General features: G+C 34.3%; 1 protein-coding gene across 2 annotated transcripts in view; it reads left to right on the top strand.

The window, feature by feature from the left end:
* The first annotated feature begins 2,593 nt into the window (after nt 1–2,593).
* Nucleotides 2,594–23,109, top strand: part of LOC126889535 (cytochrome P450 6k1-like) — a 45,035-nt gene continuing 24,519 nt past the window's right edge. For both annotated transcript variants that reach the window (XM_050657887.1, XM_050657888.1), the window contains exon 1: nt 2,594–2,745. The gene's annotated coding sequence lies outside the window, so the exon portion shown is untranslated. The remainder of the gene's footprint in view (nt 2,746–23,109) is intronic.

Genomic DNA, 23,109 nt, shown 5'->3' with positions numbered 1-23,109 from the left:
TTTCGAGAGTTTTCAGCATTTAATTGATGCAAATGGATTACTGGAGGGTTTTTGAGATCTCTAAATACGAACATGTCATCAGAACCAACCCCCTCTGCACCTGGAGCCCAAGGTCACTGCAAAAGACGTCCTATTCTGGAGTTTTGAAGAATTTCGGCATTAAATTAGTAAAAATGAATTACTCGGGGGTTTTTGAGGTCGATAAACACGAATATGTCATCAGAACAGACCACCAGATCACCTGGTGTCCAAGGTCAAATTGATGCAAACGGATTGCTTACGAGTTTTTGGGGTCGCTAAACACAAATATGCTATCAGAATTGAATTCCGGGGTACCTGGTGTCCAGGATCTCTACTAAGGCACGTCATCTTATGGATTTTTGAGTGTCTTCGGCATTAAATTGATGCAAATGGATTACTCAAGGGGTTTGAAGTCGCTAAACCTGAATACGCAATCAGAATTGACCTCCAGAGCAACTAGTGCCTAAGATCATAGCAAAGGACGTCATTTTCTGGAGCTTCAAAGGTATTCGGCATTTAATTGATACAAATGAATTACTGAAAGGTTTTTGAGGTCGCTAAAGACGAATCTGCTACCAGAACCGACCCCTGGTGCCAAGGATCACAACAAGGGGCGTCATCTTCTGGAGTTTCGAGTGCCTTTGGTACTACATTGATGCAAATGGATTAATCATACGTTTTTGGGGTTGCTGAATATGAATACGCTATCAGAACAGACACCGGTGTACCTGGTGTCTAAGGTACCTCATCTTCTGGAGTTTCTAGAGTTTTCGGTACTAAATTGATGCAAACAGATACTCTTATGTTTTTGGAGTGAATACGAGTATGACTTAGATGAAATACTTTGGAGTATCTAGTGACCACGAAGGATCACACTATCAAAATAAAATATAATAAATCGATTTGGAATAAATAAAGGAAAAACGCTGTCAGATATAAATTTAGTTTATATTTATAAAGAATTAAAAAAATTGTATAGCACAACAGTTATTTTAATAAACAGTCCAAGTAAAATAGCAAAAATGTTACCAATTTGAACGTTTTCTTTGAACAGCAACTCAAAAAACTTCCGAGTACTCGGTGTGTACCAATTTAGTGTCGGAATGCCTCAAAATTCTAAAACGTGATGTGTATAGCAGCCACTCTGGCCACTAGGAACGCGGGGGGTCGGTTCCGATTTGATATTCGTATTCAGCAAACCCAAAAATTTATAAGCAATTTGTTTGCATCAATTTAGCACCGAAATTCCTCTAAATTCTATAAGATGGTATACTTTAGCCACCAGGTGCTCTGGTGTCTGTTCTGATGGTGTATTCGTATTCGAAATATGTTTTCGATCGAAAACTCTCGAAAATCCAGACGACAACGTGCCTTAGGCTTATAGGTACTCCGATGTCTCTTCTGATGGCGTACTTGTGTTCAGCAATCCCAAGAACCCGTTAGTAACCCGTTTGAATCAACTTAGTACCGAAAACTCTCGAAACTCCAGAAGATGACCTGCCCTAGGCGCCAGGTGCCCTGGTGTCTGTTCTGGTGGTGCATTCGTGTTCAACAACCCCAAGAACCCATGAGTAATCCGTTTGCATCAATTTAATGCCGAAACCCTCCGAAACTCCAGAAGATGAGCTGCCTTAGGCACCACGTGCTCCGTGGGTCAGATCTGATGGCGTATTCGCGTTCAGCCATTCCAAGAACCCTCCAGAAATCCATTTGCATCAATTTAATGCAGAAATCCCTCGAAACTCCAGAAGATGACGTCCCTTGCAGTGGCCATGGCCACCAGGTGCTTCGTGGGTCTGTTCTAATGGCATATTCGTGTTTGGCGACCTCAAAAATCCCCCGAGTAATCCATTTGCATCCATTTTATGCCGAAAACCCTCGAAAATCCAGAAGATGACGTGCCTTAGTAGCTATCCTGGACAACGGGAGCTCCGAAATTAAATTCTGATGACATATTCGTGATTAGCGACCCCAAAAACCCAAGTAATCCGTTTGTATCAATTTAATACCGAAAGCCCTCCAGAAGATGGCGTCCCTTGCAGTGACTTTGGGCACCAGGTAATCCGGTGGTCCGTCTTGATGGTATATTCGTGTTTAACGACTTAAAAACCCCCGAGTATTCCATTTTTATCAGTTAAATGCCGAAATCTCTCAATCTCCAGAAGAGGACCCCCTTGCAGTGACCTTTGGGCTCCAGGTGCACAGAGAGTCGGGTTTGATGGCATATTCATATTGACAAAATCAAAAACCCGTAAGTAATCCGTTTGCATCAATTTTCTCTTATTTTTGTTTATAACTTTTTTGTTGGTCACTTGACGATAAAAAGTAATAGATGTAAAATTGTAGAAAATTTAATTTGTTACATTTTATGTGTAACTACATTTTCTGTAGGGTTGCTATTTTAGGAGATACAGCGTGAAAGCCCTTTGCAGCACTTTTTCCAATATGGCGGTCGGGGGACAAGGGTCCCGACCCCAAAAGCTTCTACTGAACCCCGCTATACATTAAAAAAATAAAATTGACTCCTCTAAGAAATGCACACTAAATGTAACATTTCAATAGATTATTTCGGCCACGGCAGTAATTATAATAATTCGTTATCTAATCAAGTCCACACCGCCTTGACATTTCAAAATATTTATTTTGAGAGAAACTGGTCGGAACAACTTTGGTGATATTTTCAAAATTAAATTAGCGTTGTCATACATTGTGAGTGTTAATCCGGTAAGTACATTTGTCAGATGTTTTTATTTATTTTTAAAGCGATAAAAGTCTCATAATCATCATTTTTTCTAATCGGTACTCACCGGAGGGACCTCAGACGTTCGAATACAATTAGCGTCTCTTTGCAAAGACAATGACGTCGACTTTGCAAAGTAACAAGACACTTCCTCAACATACACACTACACATGACACTAATACTCATGTTGTGACTGGCTGAATGACATAAAGTCCATGCCATTAAAAAAAATCATTTTTTTAGAGGACACAATTTAATTTTTTTGGTAGTTAGGGGGGAGGGAATAGTAGAAGCTTAAGTTTAAGTTTGTGGGTCGCCACTATTGTCCCTCGGTCGCTATCTTGGATAAAGGGATGAAAAAGGGTTTCGTGTTGTATTTAGTAAACTAGCTACTCTACCGAAAATTGTATAAGAAATAATTTGTACGAGTAGCAAATTAAAATGTCTACAACTTTGTTCCTACTAGTTTTTATTTTACTTTACTTTTCTACTTTTTTTTTAAATTTTTTTCTGGTCATTTTATAATAAAATGACATCAGGAAAACTTTATTGAGGGCTTTTCAAAATAATCGTTACTAAAAAATTATTTAGCTTTATGAATTTATCTGGGTTTTACTTACAGCGCTCTGTAGTTGACCGTATTCTTGAATATTCTTCTTATGCTGGGGCCACAGTAAGGTCTTATGCCGTTAATTAAGCTAAGCCATGACTTAGAGCGCTAATTTGTTAATGCCATTATTATTGCCGTTAAACTTTAGGCGATAGATCGGGTGTCGGTTTCTTTCGTCGACACTACAAATGGAGTTACAAAAGGAGTTACTCCACTACAAAAGGAGTTACTTCGTTACTTATCGCGTTGTTGTGGCTACATTTGCACTGTTTCAACAAGTGCTAGTTTGCAGCGCAGCAGAGTAATTTGTTTTGTTAAATATAGGTTACATAATTACTATTCTACGAAAATGGAGTAGAGTAACGAGAAAATACTTGAATTTTTAACAGTGTTCGAAACAGAAACTTGCTTATGGGATCCCCGACAAAAAACACGTAAAATCGTGGTGTTCATGGTGACGCTTGGCGTCGAATTGTGACAACATTGTCTTTTTTTGTGTGGAAGATTTGAAAAAGAAAAAGGGCACACTTATGAGATAGTCTCAAACCTGTAAATATAAAAAATCGTTAAACTCTGGCATGGGAACGAATGAGGTATATAAAACAAGCTGGTTTGCATTTGATGTCATGCATAGTTTTCTTAACCTTTAACTACCCGCGCATCAAGTTATACCATAACTACACGCGCGGCGTACTTTGTACGCCACAAGAAAATACACTTAAAAACAGCGGATTTGTTTATTTTTTTTGAAAAAATACACTTAGTTGTTTGTTATAAACCTTATTCGGCATCAGTGAATACTTGGAGTTCCTTTTCAGTAAGCCAATTGGGATTTATAACTGGAATCATGGAATAACTGGATTCCATGATAAATAAAATTACTAATAAAAATTTTTTTTAAATGTGATTTTTTACAGGAGAAAAGGTATTGTTTACAAAGAAAAATATATTTTTTGCCATAATGACTAAAAAACAATTAAAATATGTACTTATATTACGACTTATAGTAATAACGAGCGATTTACAATTATTGGGATCAAAGTTAGCCGTGCAAAAAATTACGTGTGTCTTGTTTTAATCTGAATTTATATCATTGGTTTATCAATTAATTTTGATTAACATTATAAAACATAAAAAATCAGTCAAAGCATAACACAGAACTTTAATCAGAAATAAAAAGAATTAACAAAATTATAAGTAACAATAATAAATTAAATCAAACAAACTACATAACCTAACTTTTCTTGTTAAGTTGACGTACACTGCAAAGTTGACGTAAACTGGAAAGTATATCTGAATTAAGAATAGACATGCACTGTATAGCTATCTCTGTCGTTCAAAGCCACCTATGGTGACAATAGTTTTGGATCACACGTTATAATCCTGGGGTATATTGTCCACCACCGGAAACAACAAATAATAAAATGTAAATTACGATCTTTCCAGAACGCTGATTATAACGAAACTAAAACTAAATTGTACAGCACATTCCAGTGATAGGTTAGAAAAATACGCAACGTCAAAAATTAAATTTTTAAATATATTTCCAGTAGAATTCTTATATCTGGCGTACAAAGTACGCCAGCGCGTGTAGTTAAAGGTTAAACCTATATACGAATATGATACGAATTGAACCGGATCGCAGAATATGTGGAGACTAAAATTATTCCAGAACAAGCAGGATTCAGGCCCGGAAAGTGCTGCTGCAGTCAAATTCTTAATCTCACCCAACATATTGAAGATGGTTTTGAACGGAAGGAAATAACAGGAGTAGCGTTCATAGACCTAACTGCCGCCTATGATACAGTTAACCATCAACGGCTACTCGCAAAACTCTACGAAACTACAAAGGATTTCCGACTAACAAGGTTAGTGAAATGTCTCCTCCAGAATAGACGCTTCTACGTAACGCTCCAGTCCAAGAACAGTCGGTGGAGGGACCAAAAAAATGGGCTACCACAGGAAAGTGTCCTCGCGCCGATTCTATACAACATATACACCAACGACCAACCCATACACCAACAAACAAGGCAATTTATTTACGCTGATGATACAGCGGTGGCAGCTCAGGGAAGAACCTTCAATGAAGTCGAAGTGAAACTGACAGATGCCCTGGGAGACTTAGCTCTATACTATGATAAAAACCATTTGAAACCCAATCCCACAAAAACCCAGGTATGTGCTTTCCACCTGAGAAACAAGCATGCCCGAAGGTCGCTGGAGGTGGAATGGAGTGGTCAGATGCTGGAACACAACAAGACGCCAAAATACCTTGGCGTCCGTCTGGATAGAACTCTGTCTTACCGATACCACTGTCAAGATGTCAAGAAGAAAGTAAGTGCCAGAAATAATATCATCCGCAAGCTAACTAATACAAAATGGGGAGCACAACCACACACTCTCCGCACTTCTGCCTTGGCATTATGTTTTTCGGCCGCGGAGTTTGGAGCACCAGTATGGGCAAACTCTGCTCACGCAAAGAACGTCGACGTGGCTCTAAATGAAACGGTCGGTATAATATCGGGTTGCCTGAAACCGACACCTATCGAAGAGGTATACCCCATTGCTGGAATTGCTCCACCACCTATCAGGAGGAAGGTTACGTCAGAGGTAGAACGGAAAAAGCAGGAGACGGACCGAAGACACCCCTTATATGACCACCAAACTCAGCCAAGCAGACTAAGATCTCGGAAAAGCTTCCTGAAAACATCAGGATCCATCCCCGAAGCGTCAGAGACGCGCCGAATACACCTATGGCAAGCGTCAGCTACCGCGACACATTTTCCTCCCTCGGAGGAAATGGCTGCTGGACACAATTTACCTTATCCGACTGGGAAAGCGCTAAACAAACTAAGAACCGGCGTTTCACGTTGTGCTAGTAACCTGAAAAAATGGGGATACCAGGAGGACGATACCTGCGACTGTGGCGCGGTTCAGACCAGCCGGCATCTACTATCATGCACAGAGATGAGAGAGACCTGCACAGAACAAGACTTAATTATAGCAAATGACAGGGCCATCTATGTGGCCAACCATTGGAAATACAGAATTTAAAGTTGTTGATGTTCCGGACACGGAAAGTAAGTAAGTAAGTAATACGAATTCATAAAATAATAATTAGCACTCATAAAATATAACAGAGTAGCAGCTTCGACTTCGATCTTGAAATTATTGGATTAAAAAACGCGTTTTCTGCTGACTACACGCTAAAATAAGTGTGGCCAGTCACTTTAACGCGCATTTTATTCCATCATTTTTGGTGTGTTAATTAATACAATAATAGACGTTAGACGTTAACGTTGCTGTAGCCCCAGCATTAGGGTGCCTGTCCGTTTTGAATGTTGGCGATCATTCTGGCTATGTTGACTTTGTTGGTTGCTATACGGAATAGTTGTGTTGAGGTCTTTCTATATCATGCTCTCAGGTTAGCATGCCAGGATAATCTTCTTCGTTTTGGGGTGCTTTTTTCTTCAACTTTTCCTTGTAAAATGCATTGCATTAACACATATCTGTCTTGATTTCTCAATACAGTCGACTCGCGTTAATTCAAACCTGCGATAATTCGAATCTCTCTATAATTCAAAGTTATCACGAGTTTCCTACAAAATCTCTTTATATTTCGAACTAAATCAATATATTTTTATACACTTGGTAAGTCGAACGAAAGATATCATTGCTATATAGTCTAAGAGCTGGGAGCGGATTTTGTGCGTGATAAGTAATATGGAAAAACTATACGTGGATAAGTTGAGTTAGTTGTGTACATGACTTTCACCAACGGCCGAAAACCAGAGTTGGGGCCGAGGGTAGTTATAAGGGGTCAAAATCGCGGTTTTTATTATTTTTTTTATGACGCTCATGATCGAGATAGTGCACCACAATTTGGGAATAAGTAGGTCATGACGTACCTAAGTAAAATCTCTACGGGCACAACGCTGCGTGGACGACAAAGGGGTGGGGGTAGGGGTGAATATAAAAAATATAAGGGACTTTTTGCGACGTTAGTTCTTGAGATAGTGCACCAGAATTTGGGTATAAGTAGACCATGACATAAGTAAGTAAAATCCCTAGAGGCAGAAACCAGAGTTGGGGAGGAAGGTAGTTATAAAGGGTCAAATTCCCGTTTTTTATTATTTTTTTTTGTGACGCTCATGATTGAGATAGTACACCAAAATTTGGGAATAAGTAGACCATGACAGAACTAAGTAATATCCCCAGAGGCGAAAACCAGAGTGGCGGATGAGGGTAGTTGTAAGGGGTAAAATTCGCGGTTTTTATTATTTTTTTTTGTGGCGCTCATGATGGAGATAGTGCACCAAAATTTGGGAGTAAGTAGGTCTTGGCGTAACTAAGTAAAATCTCCAGGGGCGGAACGCTGCTTGGGGTACAAAGGGTTGGTAGGTAGGGGTGAATATAAAAATATATGGGTTTTTTTTACCGCTCGTGATAGAGATAGTGCACCAAAATTTGGGAATAAATAGATCATGACCTTCCTAAGTAAAATATCCAGGGGCGGAACGCTGTGTGGGGGACAAGTGTTGCGCCAGGTCACAAAAAAAAATAATACACACTGCAACTTTGACCCCTTAAAACTACCCTCATCCGCAACTCTGGTTACCGGCTCTGGGGATTTTACTTAGCTACGTCATGGTCTACTTATTCCCAAACTTTGGTGCACTATCTCAATCTAGAACGTCGCAAAAAACCCCTTATATTTTTTATATTCACACCTTCCCCCTCCCCGTTGTCGGCCACGCAGCGTTCTACCCTTGGAGATTATACTTAGTTACCTCATGGCCTACTTATTCCCAAATTTTGGTGCACCATCTCTATCATGAGCATCACAAAAAAAGTAATGAAAACAGCAACTTTGACCCCTTACAACTACCCTCGTCCCCCACCTCGGGTTCCCCGCTCTGAGGATTTTACTTAGTTATGTCATGGTCTACTTATTCCCAAATTTTGGTGCACTCTCTCAATCACGAACGTCGCAAAAAACCCCTTATATTTTTTGTATTCACCCCTGCCCCACCCCTTTGTCGGCCACGCAGCGTGCCACCCCTGGAGATTTTACTTAGTTGCGTCATGACCTACTTATTCCCAAATTTTGGTGCACTATCTCGATCATGAGCGTCACAAAAAAAAAAATAAAAAAAACTGCGATTTTGACCCCTTATAACTACCCTCGTTCCCCACTCTGGTTTCCGGCTTTGGGGATTTTACTTAGTAATGTCATGGTCTACTTATTCCTAAATTTTGGTCCACTATCTCAATCACAAACGTCGCAAAAAACCCTTTATATTTGTTATATTCACCCCTACCCCCACCCCTTTGTCGGCCACGCAGCGTTCCGTTCCTAGAGATTTTACTTAGTTACGTCATGACCTACTTATTCGCAAATTTTGGTGCACTATCTCGATCATAAGCGTCACAAAAAAAATAATAAAAACCGCGACTTTGACCCCTTATAACTACCCTTGGCCCCCACTCTGGTTTCCGGCCGTTGGTGAAAATCATGTACACAACTAATTCAACATATCCCCGTATAGTTTTTCCATATTACTTATCACGCACAAAATCCGCTTCTATCTCTCCGACTATTGTAAGAATGACGGGAGCATTTGGAACAACTGCAACACAGGCACTCACAGTTTTAACTGGAGTAATGCCAATGCATTTAGAAACACAAAAAAGAGCATGTAATTATTGGCTAAAAAACGAAAAACATGAAAAAATAATACAAATAATAGGATTAGATATAAGAAATAAAAGAGAATTAAAAGAAATAATAAATAGAAAAAGACAAAATGAATGGGAAAATTCAACAAAATCTAGACGTTTATACAATTTTATACCAATATTAGAAAACATTCCAAATTATTTTAATCCAAAACAAGGTTTAATACACTTTTTAACAGGACATGGACCGTACCCAACATATTTGGAAAGATTTAACTTAAAAGATGATGCATATTGTGAATGTGGAGAACTAGGTACACCAGAACATATAGTGTTACATTGTGAAAATTCTATAGAAAATGAAGAACACAGAGAAATGAGAAGAAGATTAGAAAGAATTGAAATAAGAGATATATTACAAAATGAAGAATATTTTGAAATATTAAACAATCTCGCACAAATAATATCAAAAAAACAACAAGAAATCTATAATAATAGAAGAAGACAACCAATAATCCAACCCTGATGAAGTTGAGTAAGATAAAGTTAAAATAAATAAAATAAAATATAAATTCAAAAATAGATATTTACAATTATAATAATAATAATTCAATATAAAATAAATAAATAAAAATAATAATTCAATACATAATTAATAAAAATAAAAAAAAAATAAAAAAAAAAAAAAAAAAAAAAAAAAAAAAAAACTACCAACTCTCTTCTGAAAATAGAGGGACTGTCTTTATAACTTAGAAGGGAGTTGATAGTACCAAAAATATTTTAAATTGTTTATTTAAATTTGTTTGTTATACGTAATTAAGAGATTATGGCAAATTGTTATTGTAAAAATAGATTTAATAGTTGAGTAAAAAATGTAAAAATATAAAAAAAAATATCTGTAATCCCATCAGGAAAAAACGACCTGGATTAGTCACTAGAGGCCAGGTCATATGTATAAATAATAAATAAATAAAAAAAAAAAATATCTCTCCGACTAATATAAAAAAACGACGCATTAATTCGAACTCATCGGCGTCCAACACTCGAAAATTCAAAGTTGCAGAGTGTGTGTGTGTGTTTGTGTTTTAATGGCACTGGTTTTAGCAACAAAAAAGTTGCAGACAGAAAGAGGCGGAAAGATTGTAGTAAGTACAGTTTTCCATTCAGAACCATTAGTTGACATCAGCGGTGTGAGTTTTTCTGACTTTGCTCAAGTGGATGAAGATGTTGCTGTCTCAGATTCACTAACCGATGGCGAAATTTTATCTGCGACAGATACGAATGAAAAAAGTAACAATGAAGATGAGTACGATACATCAGAACCTTTGGCAGAGGTGTCAGTTAAGGAAGCAAGATCCTCATTCGATACCTTACAAACCTTCTGACTACAAAACGAAAGTGATGAAAAGCATTTCAGGCACTTTTTTCTCTTAAAAAAATTACTGGGCAGTCTGAGCAGCAGCAATGTGATTTGAAGCAAACCAGTATAATACAGTTCTTTCCAAAGATTGATTAATTCACATTAAGAATACAAAGAAGTATGCATGTACACGAATGTACCTCTAAACTTTTGTCATCGTTATAGAATAAGTAGCAGTTAATAAATAATCAACACTTAATAATTCGAAGTTTTATTTATTTTCTCTCACAAATTTCGAACCATTTGATATTTCAAAAACTAAATTATTCGTAATATTTTAAGAGTTCCCAGTTTCGAATTAACGAGAGTCGACTGTATAATATGTCCCAGGTACTACAGCTTACGACTCTTCACGATGTTGACTAAATCTGCAGTTGTGGTCATCCTCCGTATTACTTCCTCATTGGTGACTTTGTCTTTCCATGGTATCTTCAGGATCCTTCTGTACAACCATAGCTCAAAAGCCTGGAGTTTCGATAGAGTTTTTGCCTTCAATGTCCACGTTTCTACTCCCTATAGCTGAGTCCATGTAATGCACTGAATACACGTAACATTTAAGGAACCTTATTTTTGTTTTTAGGGTGAGATCATGGCTCTCGAACACAGAGCTCATAGTCAAGGCTGCACTTTTTGCCTTTCCGATGAGGCATCTAATCTCTTGAGTTTTGCCCCACGACTCATTGATTATAGTTCCCAAGTAGTTGTATTGTGAGACACGTTCAATTCACATTTGGTTCACATAATATAGATTTCCTCTAGTTATGTTTTGCTTGCTGATGATCATTATCTTGGACTTGCTGGTGTTTATATCTAGTCCATATGTTCTACTTGTTTCTGTTATTTTGTTCATTAAGTTCATTAAGAATATTCTTGAACACTCATAAGAATACGATGAAAACTAACCATTAGGCTCAGTGTTCTAATATTGATACTATTTTAAATCAATTTATCATTTTATTAACATTACTGTGTTAGTATTAATTTATTATCGACCCTTTCAATTGCTATAAAACCTACCCTACTTTGTGCGCTTATTTATTTATATGTATAAGAGCACTCTACCAACATTATCTTAAGATAAATTTCTTGGTAATGAAAAGAACAAAATAAACAATATTATCTTTTCACAACTGCTCTATCAAGAGTTTTTGTTGTCGATAAAGCTAAAAAAAAAACAGATGCAGATACAGTCATCATCCGTTCTGGGCTTGCTGCATGTCAATCCTATTCTGCCCTCCTAAGCCAAAAGGGCGTATCTCAAATTTTTGTTATTTTCTGTTCTTTTCACTTTAGTGTTGCTATGTACTAACCGGAACATAGTACTAAGCGGAAAAGCCGTATCTCAACTTGAAACAGGCTAAAAACTCTAAGAAAAAAAAGCACATCTAAATAAATTGTTCAGATTGTAAGCCAAAAAGTCATATCTCAAGTTACTTAGCAAAAAAGGCCTTTCTGTGAGTTAAGGCACTTTGTTTTAGAAACAAATAACCTGAAATGACAACTTTCCTTAGCGAATAGGACTTATCTCTGAGATATGTTTAATTCGCTGATTGTAACATGTGCCGGATGGCGAGGTGAGAGCAAGAGTACCTAACTCAGCTGATTCATTTTCGTTTGAGTCTCATGAAAGAAACAACTCATTTCGTTACACATTGAAAAATGAAAATGGAGAATCTGTAATAGTGTGTAAAGTTTTTTTTATAAGTACTTCGAGCTATGACAAAGGTAATGACAAAGTATTCCGGAACATTTTCAAATAAACGACCTTTATAAGGAATTAAAAGATTTAAAATGTTTTTTCCCAATAAACCTTAATACTTTAATATTTACAAATGATATGGAAATTCTTCATCTCATTTATAAACATGTTAAATTATGTAAATACAAGTTGTAAACGTAATATAATAGGCATAATTTGTTAATGTGGTTTGAAAAAATTAAAAAAAAAATATATATAAAAAAACACATAATAAAATAATAACAAAAAAATAATAAATAAAAAAAAAATAGAAACAAACATAAAAAAAAGAAAAAAAAATAGAAACACATAAAAAAAAAAGAAGTGTTTCGCACAAATTAAAATATATATTAAAAAAACAGTAAAATAATTAAAAAAAACAAAATAAAAAAAAAGCTACACAATGTACCAATGTATCTATAAAAATAATATTGTAGAATGTACTTATGTTTATAAGAAATTTATGACTATGAATCTGCAATCAATCACAAAGAAGTCTAGCTAATTGGCTCTGCCAAAGCCATTTTTCAAAAAAAAAAGCAACAGAAACTCTGTAGTTCCTAAAAAAGACTCAAGATGTACGAAAGAACCTCACAACAAGATTAATAGCGACCTAATCAAACAGCACATCAAATCTTTTGGACCCTCGATCGCTCATTATCGCAGGGAGCATGCTCCTAATCGTTTATATCTTACCAGCGAATTGAGCTTCACTTGTATATTTAAAGGCTTAAAGAAAAAAATCCTTCTTTTGTGTGTTCATATGAAAAGTATGGAAAAGTAGCTAAAGACATGAATATTATATCAATAGCTAAACTTGGCCACGAGGAGTGCGAGTTGTGTCAGGAATTTAATGAACATGACAAAACCCATGACAAAGAAAACCTGGATGAGTCATGTGAGAGTGGCACTAAATGGAAAGCTCACAAGGAAAAGGCAAATAAATCAAGAAAATTATACACTGAAGACAAAGAAAAGGAAGAAAATGTAAAGTCTATAGTTTATTGCGCGGACATGGAAAAAGTAATTATGCTTCCCAGGTTAGAGATGTTTAAATCTGCCATATTTACACATAGAATATCTGTGTACAATGAAACATTTGTACCAGTGGGAGAAAAGCAGAAACATTGTAAACCTTTTGCTACTGTGTGGCACGATGGCCTGTTTGGTCGGACCAAAGACGAGTTAATCAGTACTTTTAACTAATTTGTTTTGTTTAAAAGGAATGTGGAAAACATAACAATATGGTTAAATAACTGTTCATCTCAAAACAAAAACTGGTCTCTATTTTCTGCTATATTGTACCTAATAAATTCAGATGAAACAAACACTTCACAAGTAACCTTAAGATATTTTGAACCAGGCCATACATTTATGGCAGCAGATTCGTTCCATCACAAAGTGGAGCTGTCCATGACACGCATGGGGAACAGATTATGCCTTTACAGATTTTGTGACTGCAGTCAAAAATGCATAAATTGGAACTGATGTTCATGTCATGGACATAAAAAACTTTCTTGTTTGGGATGACTTCTTATCTCAATACAAACTCAACAAAATTGTACCACGACCACAACTGTACCTGCATGACAAGCCAGAAGTAGTTGTTTCAAGAGGTAAACAGTCAATTAAATACAAAAATGACTTTGATGAAAAGGAGTATAAGGAAATCAATTTTCTAAACTCAAAAAATCACAAAAAACCACATTTTCCTTAACTGAAGTCTCAAGTAACTTATAAGAGAACATCTAGTGAAAAGAAGAACAACATAATCAAAAACCTAGGAGGAATCATAGGAAAACCGCTGATGAAGTTTTGGGAAAATCTTCTAGTGTCTGATTAGAACTGTTAATTTGTGGAAAAGTTTTTTTTTTGCTTTAACTGAGTATGTAAAACATTAAAAAAGGGCTGTTTAATAAAGTTCTCAATTTTATAAAAAAAGTTTTGCTATTTAATTAAATCTTTATTCAATTCAGCCTGTTGTTGTTTTCTGCACTTTATTAAGTTAATTATTTTGGTAAATGTGTTTAAGTTTCAAGTGTTCAGAAAACTCCCTTAAAACTAATTAATAGTGTTAGCACTAAAAAGGTATCACACTGACTGATTTGTTTTCAGTAGTAATAACCCAAGGACATTGATAATTGTTCGAAAAAAATTTATAACAGATTTCGAAAGCTTTTTGCTTGGAAACAGACCGACGCCGTAGGCGGAGGTCTGTTGCCTGTAAGCAACAAGCTTGAGAAAGTTGTTAAAAAATTTTTGAGCATTTATCAATGTTCGAGGGTTATTCGGATAGAAAATTTTTTGCTGGTTATGAAAAAAAAATACAGAGCAGAAACAATTTATTTAAATGTGCAATTAACATACAAATTTTTTACTGTAAACAGTATTCTTTGGTATATTTGATTCGATAATTTCATTAATATTCTCATCAGTATTACAACCATTTCGTGACATTTTGAAATATTGAATATTTGAAATGTCAAAATCGAAATGAAACGAAATGTAGGTATCCATAGCTACATGATTGAGTGAAAACAGCCCATGGGATCTGTTTTCAGTATAATGTTGGTTTTATTGGTTGTATTCAATCAGATGACCACAAATTAATTGATTTCATTGGATTTCTAATTGAGCAAAAAATTTTCGATAGAAATGCCCTTTTCGATTAGTGAAATTTATGACTTATACTAAGCAAAAAAGGCTTATCTCATTGTTTGTTTATACAGAGTGGGCCAAATAAAAGGAGCCACCCCGATATTTGGCAGTATTTATTAGATTTAAAAAAAATAAAAAAACAGGTCAATTTTTGATCTAAGGGGGACACATTTTTACGATACAAACATCTGTCATTTGTCAACTCCTTCCCTTCCACTTCCCCCACCCCTTATTTTTAAATAGGGAATAGGGGTTGTGTGCTAGCTCATTTGAAAGGTTATTCCATTCTCTATTCAGTAATATCAACATCGACTTAAAAATATATACAGGGTGTCTAAGAAAAATTATTTTGAAATAAATTAATTTACACAAAAAGAAGACTGTATGTAATTTATTTAACTCAGAACACATTCTACTGCTGACAGAAAACAGAAAAAAATGTTTTTTGATAAATAGACACTGCTGTTTGCTTAATTTTAATGTTCAAGCTTCCACCCATCTGCCTCTTGGTAGGTTGAATATTGAATTTAAGCAACAAACAGTGTTTATTTATCAAATAAACATTGTTTTCTCTTTTTTATCATCAGTAGAATGTATTCTGAGTTAAATAAATTACAAACATTCTTCTTTTTGTGTCAATTAATTTAATATAAAATAATTTTTCTTGGACACCCTGTATAAATTTTTATGTCAATGTTGATATTACTGAATAGAGAATTGAATAACCTTTCAAATGAGCTAGCACACGACCCCTATTCCCTATTCAAAAATAAGGGGTGGGGGAAGTGGAAGGGAGGGAGTTTACAAGTGACAGATGTTTGTACCGTAAAAATGTGTCCCCCTTAGATCAAAAATTGACCTGTTTTTTTATTTTCTTAAAATCTAATAAATACTGCCAAATATCGGGGTGGCTCCTTTTATTTGGCCCACTCTGTATATACATAGTAACAAATTTTACAAAATTCAGTAATCTAAAATATAATTGTATTATAAAACACACTTTGGGGCAGTTAAAATTGAAAAATATTGAAAAAGTGTGAGTGCTGATGAAAATATAACAAAAGTGTGAATTGTGAAAATTTAGGTTTTTTGAGATACGCCCTTTTGGCTAAGGAGGGCAGTATGATCCTCTGACTGTCATAGCAGAGGACATTGAGATGTTTGTTTTGCTCACGGCGCGGCGTTAAGAAGGAATTACTCCAATATATTTTGTTTAAATCTTCAAAAGAGTGTAAGTTGGACTAATTATTATAATGTCCTTTAAGGGCGTAGGCGCAAAATTTCGGCTTCAATGCTTTTTAAATGCAGTAATTTTTTTGAATCCTGAGAAAACTAATACATATTGTTAAAAAATTTAAACGCAGAATGAAAAGTTGCATTATTACCGAGGGCTGAAAGTTCCTTAGCATAAATAAAAAGTTTGTTTTGAAAGAGATATTTGAAATTAAAAACCACACTAAATTTTCTCTTTTCTTTTTACTTCTGTAACTTAAACAATTCTACAGGGTGTTTCATTGGGAAACGGAAATAGTTTAATGGTGAATAGAGGTCACCAAGGCGGTTCTAGGTATACTAAATTTTTTGCCCTACCGACATTTATATCCGAGTTACAGGGTGTTTTATAGATTTTGCTCATTTCTTTCCTAAGCCATAACTTTAGAACCACCCTGTATATTTTTTTAATATTTGGTACATATATCTCCCATTCAAAACCCAAACGACCGACATACTAATAAAAAGAAAAATCCAGGTCCGTATTAACAAAAAATTATAAAATAATTGTGACCTTAAAACAATACCCTGTATATTGCAATTTTGAAAATCTGTTTGCATATTTGAAAAGAGCACAAAAAACTAAGTCTAATAGTTTGCTTCAATTTTTCGGCCAGACCATTTTTTGACTTTAATATTATATTGAATTTTTTTAAGAACTCCACATTAAAAAGCAGGTATTATTAACTTTTAATTATAAATTGTTAAATTTATTGAACAAATGCTCATATTAAAATGAATCAATATTTATTTAACACATTGGAAAGACCCAATTATTAATCACAAGAAAAATCCAGGTCCGGTTTACAAAAAAACATAAAGTAATTGTGACCTTGAAACAACACCCTGTATATTGACATTTTCAAAAATTGTTCGCACATTTGAAAAGACCACAAAAATCCGAGTTTATAGATTGACTTTGATTTTTTGTTCAAAAATTTATTAACTTTAATTTTGAAATTAAATATATTCAAATTTTTAAGAACCCTGAAATTAATAAGCAGATTTTTAAAGCACTTTTATTAATAAATCATTCAAGTTATTTGAATAAATACTAATTTTAAAAATAATCAGTAATTATTTACAGCATTAAAAGGACTTACTTACTAATCACAAGAAAAATCCAGGTCCGTATTAACAACAAAATACAAAGTAATTCTGACCTTGAAAAAACACCCTGTATATTGAAATTTTTAAAATACGTTTGCACACCTGAAGATAGCACGAAAAACTAAGTTTAATGTTGCGCTTTAATTTTTTGTGCAGACAATTTAATGACATTACTTTTAAAATATATCGAAATTATTATTATGAGTTCCCAGAGTTCCTAAAAATTTCGAGAATTTCAAAATTAAATTCATTAAATTTTCTGGCCAAAAAATTGAAGCTAACAATTAAACTTAGTTTTTTGTGCTCTTTTCATAGCTATGTGCAAACGAATTTTGAAAATTTCAATATACAGGTGTTACGTTTTAAAAATTCAATCATCTATATACTATTTTTATTAATAAGTTTATTCCACTCTTTCATATCGTTTTCCACATTTCTCCTATTTTCTTAAATATACAGGGTGTCCCGAAAAGATTGGTCATAAATTATACCACAGATTCTGGGGTCAAAAATAGGTTGATTGAACCTCACTTACCTATATACAATAGTGCACACAAAAAAAGTTACAGCCCTTTGAAGTTACAAAATGAAAATCGATTTTTTTTCATATATCGAAAACTCTCAGAGATTTTTTATTGAAAATTGACATGTGGCATTTTTACGACAGCAATATCTTAAAAAAAAAATTAAGTAAAATTTGTGCACCCCATACAAATTTTATGGGGGTTTTGTTCCCTTAAACCCCCCCAAACTTTTGTGCACGTTCCAATTAAATTATTATTGTGGCACTATTAGTTAAACACATTATTTTTAAAACTTTTTTGCCTCTTAGTACTTTTTCGATAAGCCAGTGTTTATCGAGATCGTTTGAATATTTGTCGAATCCACCACATATTTGTATATGGTTAAGTACGGTTATAGAGACCAGACCTGTTAATAATCTGAAAATATATTTATAATTTACATTTTTAGGTATATTTTGAAAAAGAAGCTACATCTCGATAAAAGGTGACTTATGAACAAAAGACTAAGAGACAAAAGTTTTAAAAACACTGTGTTTAACTAATGGTACCACAATATTAGTTTAATTGGAACGTACACAAACATTAGGGGGGTTTAAAGGAACAAAACCCCCATAAAATTTTTACGTAAATATATTGAAAAAGAAGCCCCATCTCAATAAAAACTGGCTTATCGAAAAAATACTAAGAAGCAAAAAAGTTTTAAAAACGTTGTGTTTAACTAATGGTACCACAATAATGAATTAATTGGAACGTACACAAAAGTTTGGGGGGGTTTAAGGGAACAAAATCCCCATAAATTTTTTATGGGGTGGACAAATTTCACTATAATTTTGTTTTAAGATGTTCCTGACATAAGAATTATACATGTCCATTTTCAATAAAAAATCTCTAATAGTTTTCGATATATTGAAAAAAATCGATTTTCATTTTGTAACTTCAAAGGACTGTAACTTTTTTTTGTGAGCACATTTGTACTAAGGTAAGTTAGGTTCAATCGAACTATTTTTGACCCCAGAATGTGTGGTATAATTTATGACCATTCTTTTCGGGACACCCTGTATAATCGAATAGATAGCAGACTTTGAATTTGGCAAGGGTTGTCATGGATACGTTACGGTAAGTCACTTTTTTGACAGTCGTCGAATTCTAAAATTGGGGTGCTACTTGGAACATAAGTTTTCAGGCAATTGATCTTGGATAGATCACCCTCATTGGGGACATCGGCCTGAATTTATGTTAATTGAACTTGGCATATTGTAGTGTTGTAGGTACATTTTGTGTAGTTGTCGAGTGCACACCGTATGAAACGGGACCTATTTTCAAAGCACCATTTTAGATACGCTGTAACGATTCCTGAAGCCATTCTGTAGGAAAAGAACATCAGGTATGTCTTAATTCGATTTCTTAAGCACTACTATAGGTGCGTTGTTGATTTCCGAGCATTTTATTTATTCGTTTCTCTGAGAGTTGTTATTTTCTTTTGCAGTTATTAGGCCTTAAACCACAAAATAGATAGGGGTAGATAGTACCTAGTTATTGTTGGAAATACTCTGTGGGAAGTAGAAGAATTTTTTTGTATATGTAGCCCCTGGAAAACCCTTCTGGCCAAAGGTTAGTATAAGATCTTCTATTGTTTTCTTATTTATTGATTGATATAGAATTTCAATCGTTGCTCAGGCGTCATTTTGAAGAAATCTACATTAATTTACAGTTTTCATTTTTTTTTCTTTTTGACATTGCTACTAAAATAGAATTATTTCTCTGACGTCATTTCAGTCAGTTTTTAGTTTTTATTTTTCTTAATATTAATTGCTGTAATAATAGACGTCATTTTGACAGTTCAGGTTAACTTGTAATTTCAGATTTAATTTTATAGAATGTAATAGTGTAAATACAAGTAGATATTCTAATACTATTTTTCTCTTTTAGGGTTTCGATGTTAATTTCCACTTTTCCAATTACATTGATTCCGTTTAGTTCCATTTATTCCGATTTATTTCCGTTTACGTCCAATCACTTCCGATTTATTCTTTCAGTATTAAGATTTGTTGTATCTAAAATCGTTTGTTTACGTCGTTGATATATTACTGGTAATTCTTCTTATTGGAATTGGATACATCGTTGGATACCTCAGTACAGAATTAAGATAAGGATTTTGATTAATTTACTTTTTTTGCGTTTATGTTCTTTAGCTTTTATTAATTTTAGTTTATTTGTGAGTAGTACCTAGTGTGTTTTCGGTTTCTTATACTTTTTGTTTTGTTTTACAGCGGTTGCGCCTGAGCTCATGCGACGCTTATAATTTTCGGTTAATTTTGAGGGCTAGAAGCCCTATTTGCTTTGGCGCATCTAGTTACTTTGTAGGTTATCGTTGTGGTTGTTCAATATTATGGTATTATTATGATTAATTTTATTATTTTTTTGTTAATTATTGCATGTTTACAGACCAAATTTATTTATTACTTATTTACTTATTATTAATAGATAATTTTTACGTGAGGTATCGCTTAATTTCATTTGTTCCATACACTTGCAAACTTGCCTGGCGCCCAGTTAATATCTATTTCAGGTTAAAAGAGAAGTCTCAACGAACCCCCCCATCTCCACTAGAGCATAGCGGGCTACGCCTTTGTTGTCATCTGACAGCCGGTGTAGCAACGTAGCGTCCGCGCACGAGCGGCGAGGCGTTGCACAGGGTGATGTTTCAAGGTTACAATTACTTTATATTCTATATTGTTTTGTTAATCCGGACCTGCATTTTTGTTGTGATTTGTGAGTGGGTCATTCGAATGTCGTCAATAAGTATTGATTATTTTTAAAATGGGTATTTATTTAATAACTTTAATATTTTATTGTTAAAAGTGCTTTAAAAATCTGCTTTTTAATTTTAGTGTTCTTAAAATTATCAATATATTTAATTTCAAAATTCAAGTCATTAAATTTCCTTCACGAAAAATTAAAGCAAACCGATAAACTCAGATTTTTGTGGTCTTGTCAAATGTGCAAACAATTTTGAAAATTTCAATATACAGGGTGTTGTTTCAAGATCACAATTACTTTATTTTTTTGTTAATCCGGACCTGGATTTTTCTTGTGATTAATAATTGGGTCGTTCCAATGTGGTAAATAAGTATTGATTAATTTTAAAATAAGTATTTATTCAATAACTTTAATAATTTACAATTAAAAGTTAATAATACCTACCTTTTAATGCCAGAGTTCTTAAAAATTAAATATAATTTTAAAATTAAAGTCATAAAATTGTCTGGCCAAAAAATTGAAGCAAACGATTAGACTTAGTTTTTTGTGCTCTTTTCAAATATGCAAAACAGATTTTCAGAATTTTAAAATACAGGGTGTTGTTTTAAGGTCACAATTGCTTTATAATTTTTTGTTAATCCGGACCTGGATTTCTCTTGTGATTCCGGTGACCTCTATTCACAATTAAAGTATTTCAGTTTCCCAATGAAACAGCCTGTAGAAGTTTTATGGGACTTTCGGCCCTCGGAAATAACGTAATCATTCATTCTGCGTTTAATTTTTTCAAAAATACTTATTAGTTTTCTTAAGCTTCGAAAAAAATATGAATGCATTTAAAAAGCACTGGGGTCGAAATTTTGCGCCTAACCCCTTCAGTTTTATATAGATAGGTTCAAAATAATGTTGAAATGAGTTCAGAATAATTTTGTGGAATAAATTCATTTTTTCGTGAATAGGCAAACTTGGAGAAAAATCCCGAGACAGGTCTAATTTCATTTTAAGATTATGTTTTTTGACATATATGCCATAATAGAGACCATCATCCATTTGGGCGTGATGACATATTCGCAATTTTTTTAAATAAGAATGGGGGTCGTGTGATAGCTCATTTGAAAGTTTATTCAATTATCTATTCAGTAATACAAACATTAACATCATGGATGTGAGACAAGAAAGTGCAAAATTTAAATTCAGATTTGTCGGACACAATATAAGACAAAAAGAAGACCGATAGAACAAAATTATTATAAATTGGAAGACCGTGGGAATATAAACGAAGCAGAGGAAGACCACATATGAGATGGGCAGATGATGTCAAGAAGCACGTGGGCTCTAGGTGGATAACTGTTGCGACAGACAGAGAAGAATGGAAAAGGTTTGAGCAGTGGCGTGCGGTGACTTTTTCGAAAGGGGAAGCGATTCAATAAGGATATAAAAATATTTTCTTAAGGGTCGAGGGTCGAGCCACTTCCCACCTGATAACACTCTGATGCGCAGGGGCTCTCTATCAGCAAAGTGCTTATGTGAGACTTCCTGGGTACAAGGACTCACACACTAAATCCTACCCCGATCAATGTGTGAGGCACTCTATTCCCGCTATTTTTAGTGACTAGTGACCTATCATTGATCTGTATTGCTAGCTCGGGCCTTGAGTCCTCGCGCCGGGCTTGGTTTCCTAAAGAAGAATTCTATTTAAAAAAAAATTTATATTCCGAGGCATTTTCCACAACACACAACTTTCAATAATATGACACTTATTTATACTTGAGGTCTATTCTCCTATCAACTTCTGATAATTGTTGACTGCAGTCTTTTTCAATGGATAATAGGGCTGACTTTCAAAGTCTGTCTTCGCTTGTTGAATTTCTTTTAAACTCTTAATTTGAATCTCTTAATGCATCTTAATACTGAAAAACTTCGTTCAACTGATGCACGTGTGGCTGGGATAGTTAGTACTAATTCACACAACTTGACCACTTCCCACAGTGACTTGTTTAAACCAGTAGTTATAATTATCACTAATGTCAGCTGTTTCATGAACAACACTTAAGTGGGAATGCAAAGCTGGGATATCAAAACAATTTCATTATTTAATCGTATAGTGAAATAAATTCTTCTGTGGGAAATTTTGATGAATTATAATTAGAAATATTAAGATTATATATTTTAATTCTACAAATATTAAATCGTTAAAATTTTGGAAGCTAGAATTCATTTGTTGTAGAATATTATCAAAAGGTCTCTCTGTTTCCTCCGTTCTCTCTGTCTCCGATATTATCAATCTTCATTATTTTTCTTTTATTTTCAAACCCCATATTTTCAGTTTTATCCCAAATATTTTTTTGCACGATTGATCATTTTTGACTGTTTACCGTAACAGATTTTACGTCAGTAGGTGACATTTACTAGCAACTCGACGGTAAGTAATCCAACTCGACGGTAAGTACTCCAACTCGACGGTGAGTAATTCACTTACCGTCGAGTTAAAAAGCTCTTAATTTTAATTTATTTTTTGAAAGAATAAAGAAAACTAACGAACTATTTATTAATATTGAAACTTATGGTACAATTTGTTA

This window comes from Diabrotica virgifera, chromosome 8 (assembly GCF_917563875.1).
Source record: "Diabrotica virgifera virgifera chromosome 8, PGI_DIABVI_V3a".
NCBI classification, from domain to species: Eukaryota; Metazoa; Arthropoda; class Insecta; order Coleoptera; family Chrysomelidae; genus Diabrotica; species Diabrotica virgifera.
Note: the sequence above shows the minus strand (reverse complement) of the source record. Positions and strands in the feature narration are given on the sequence as shown.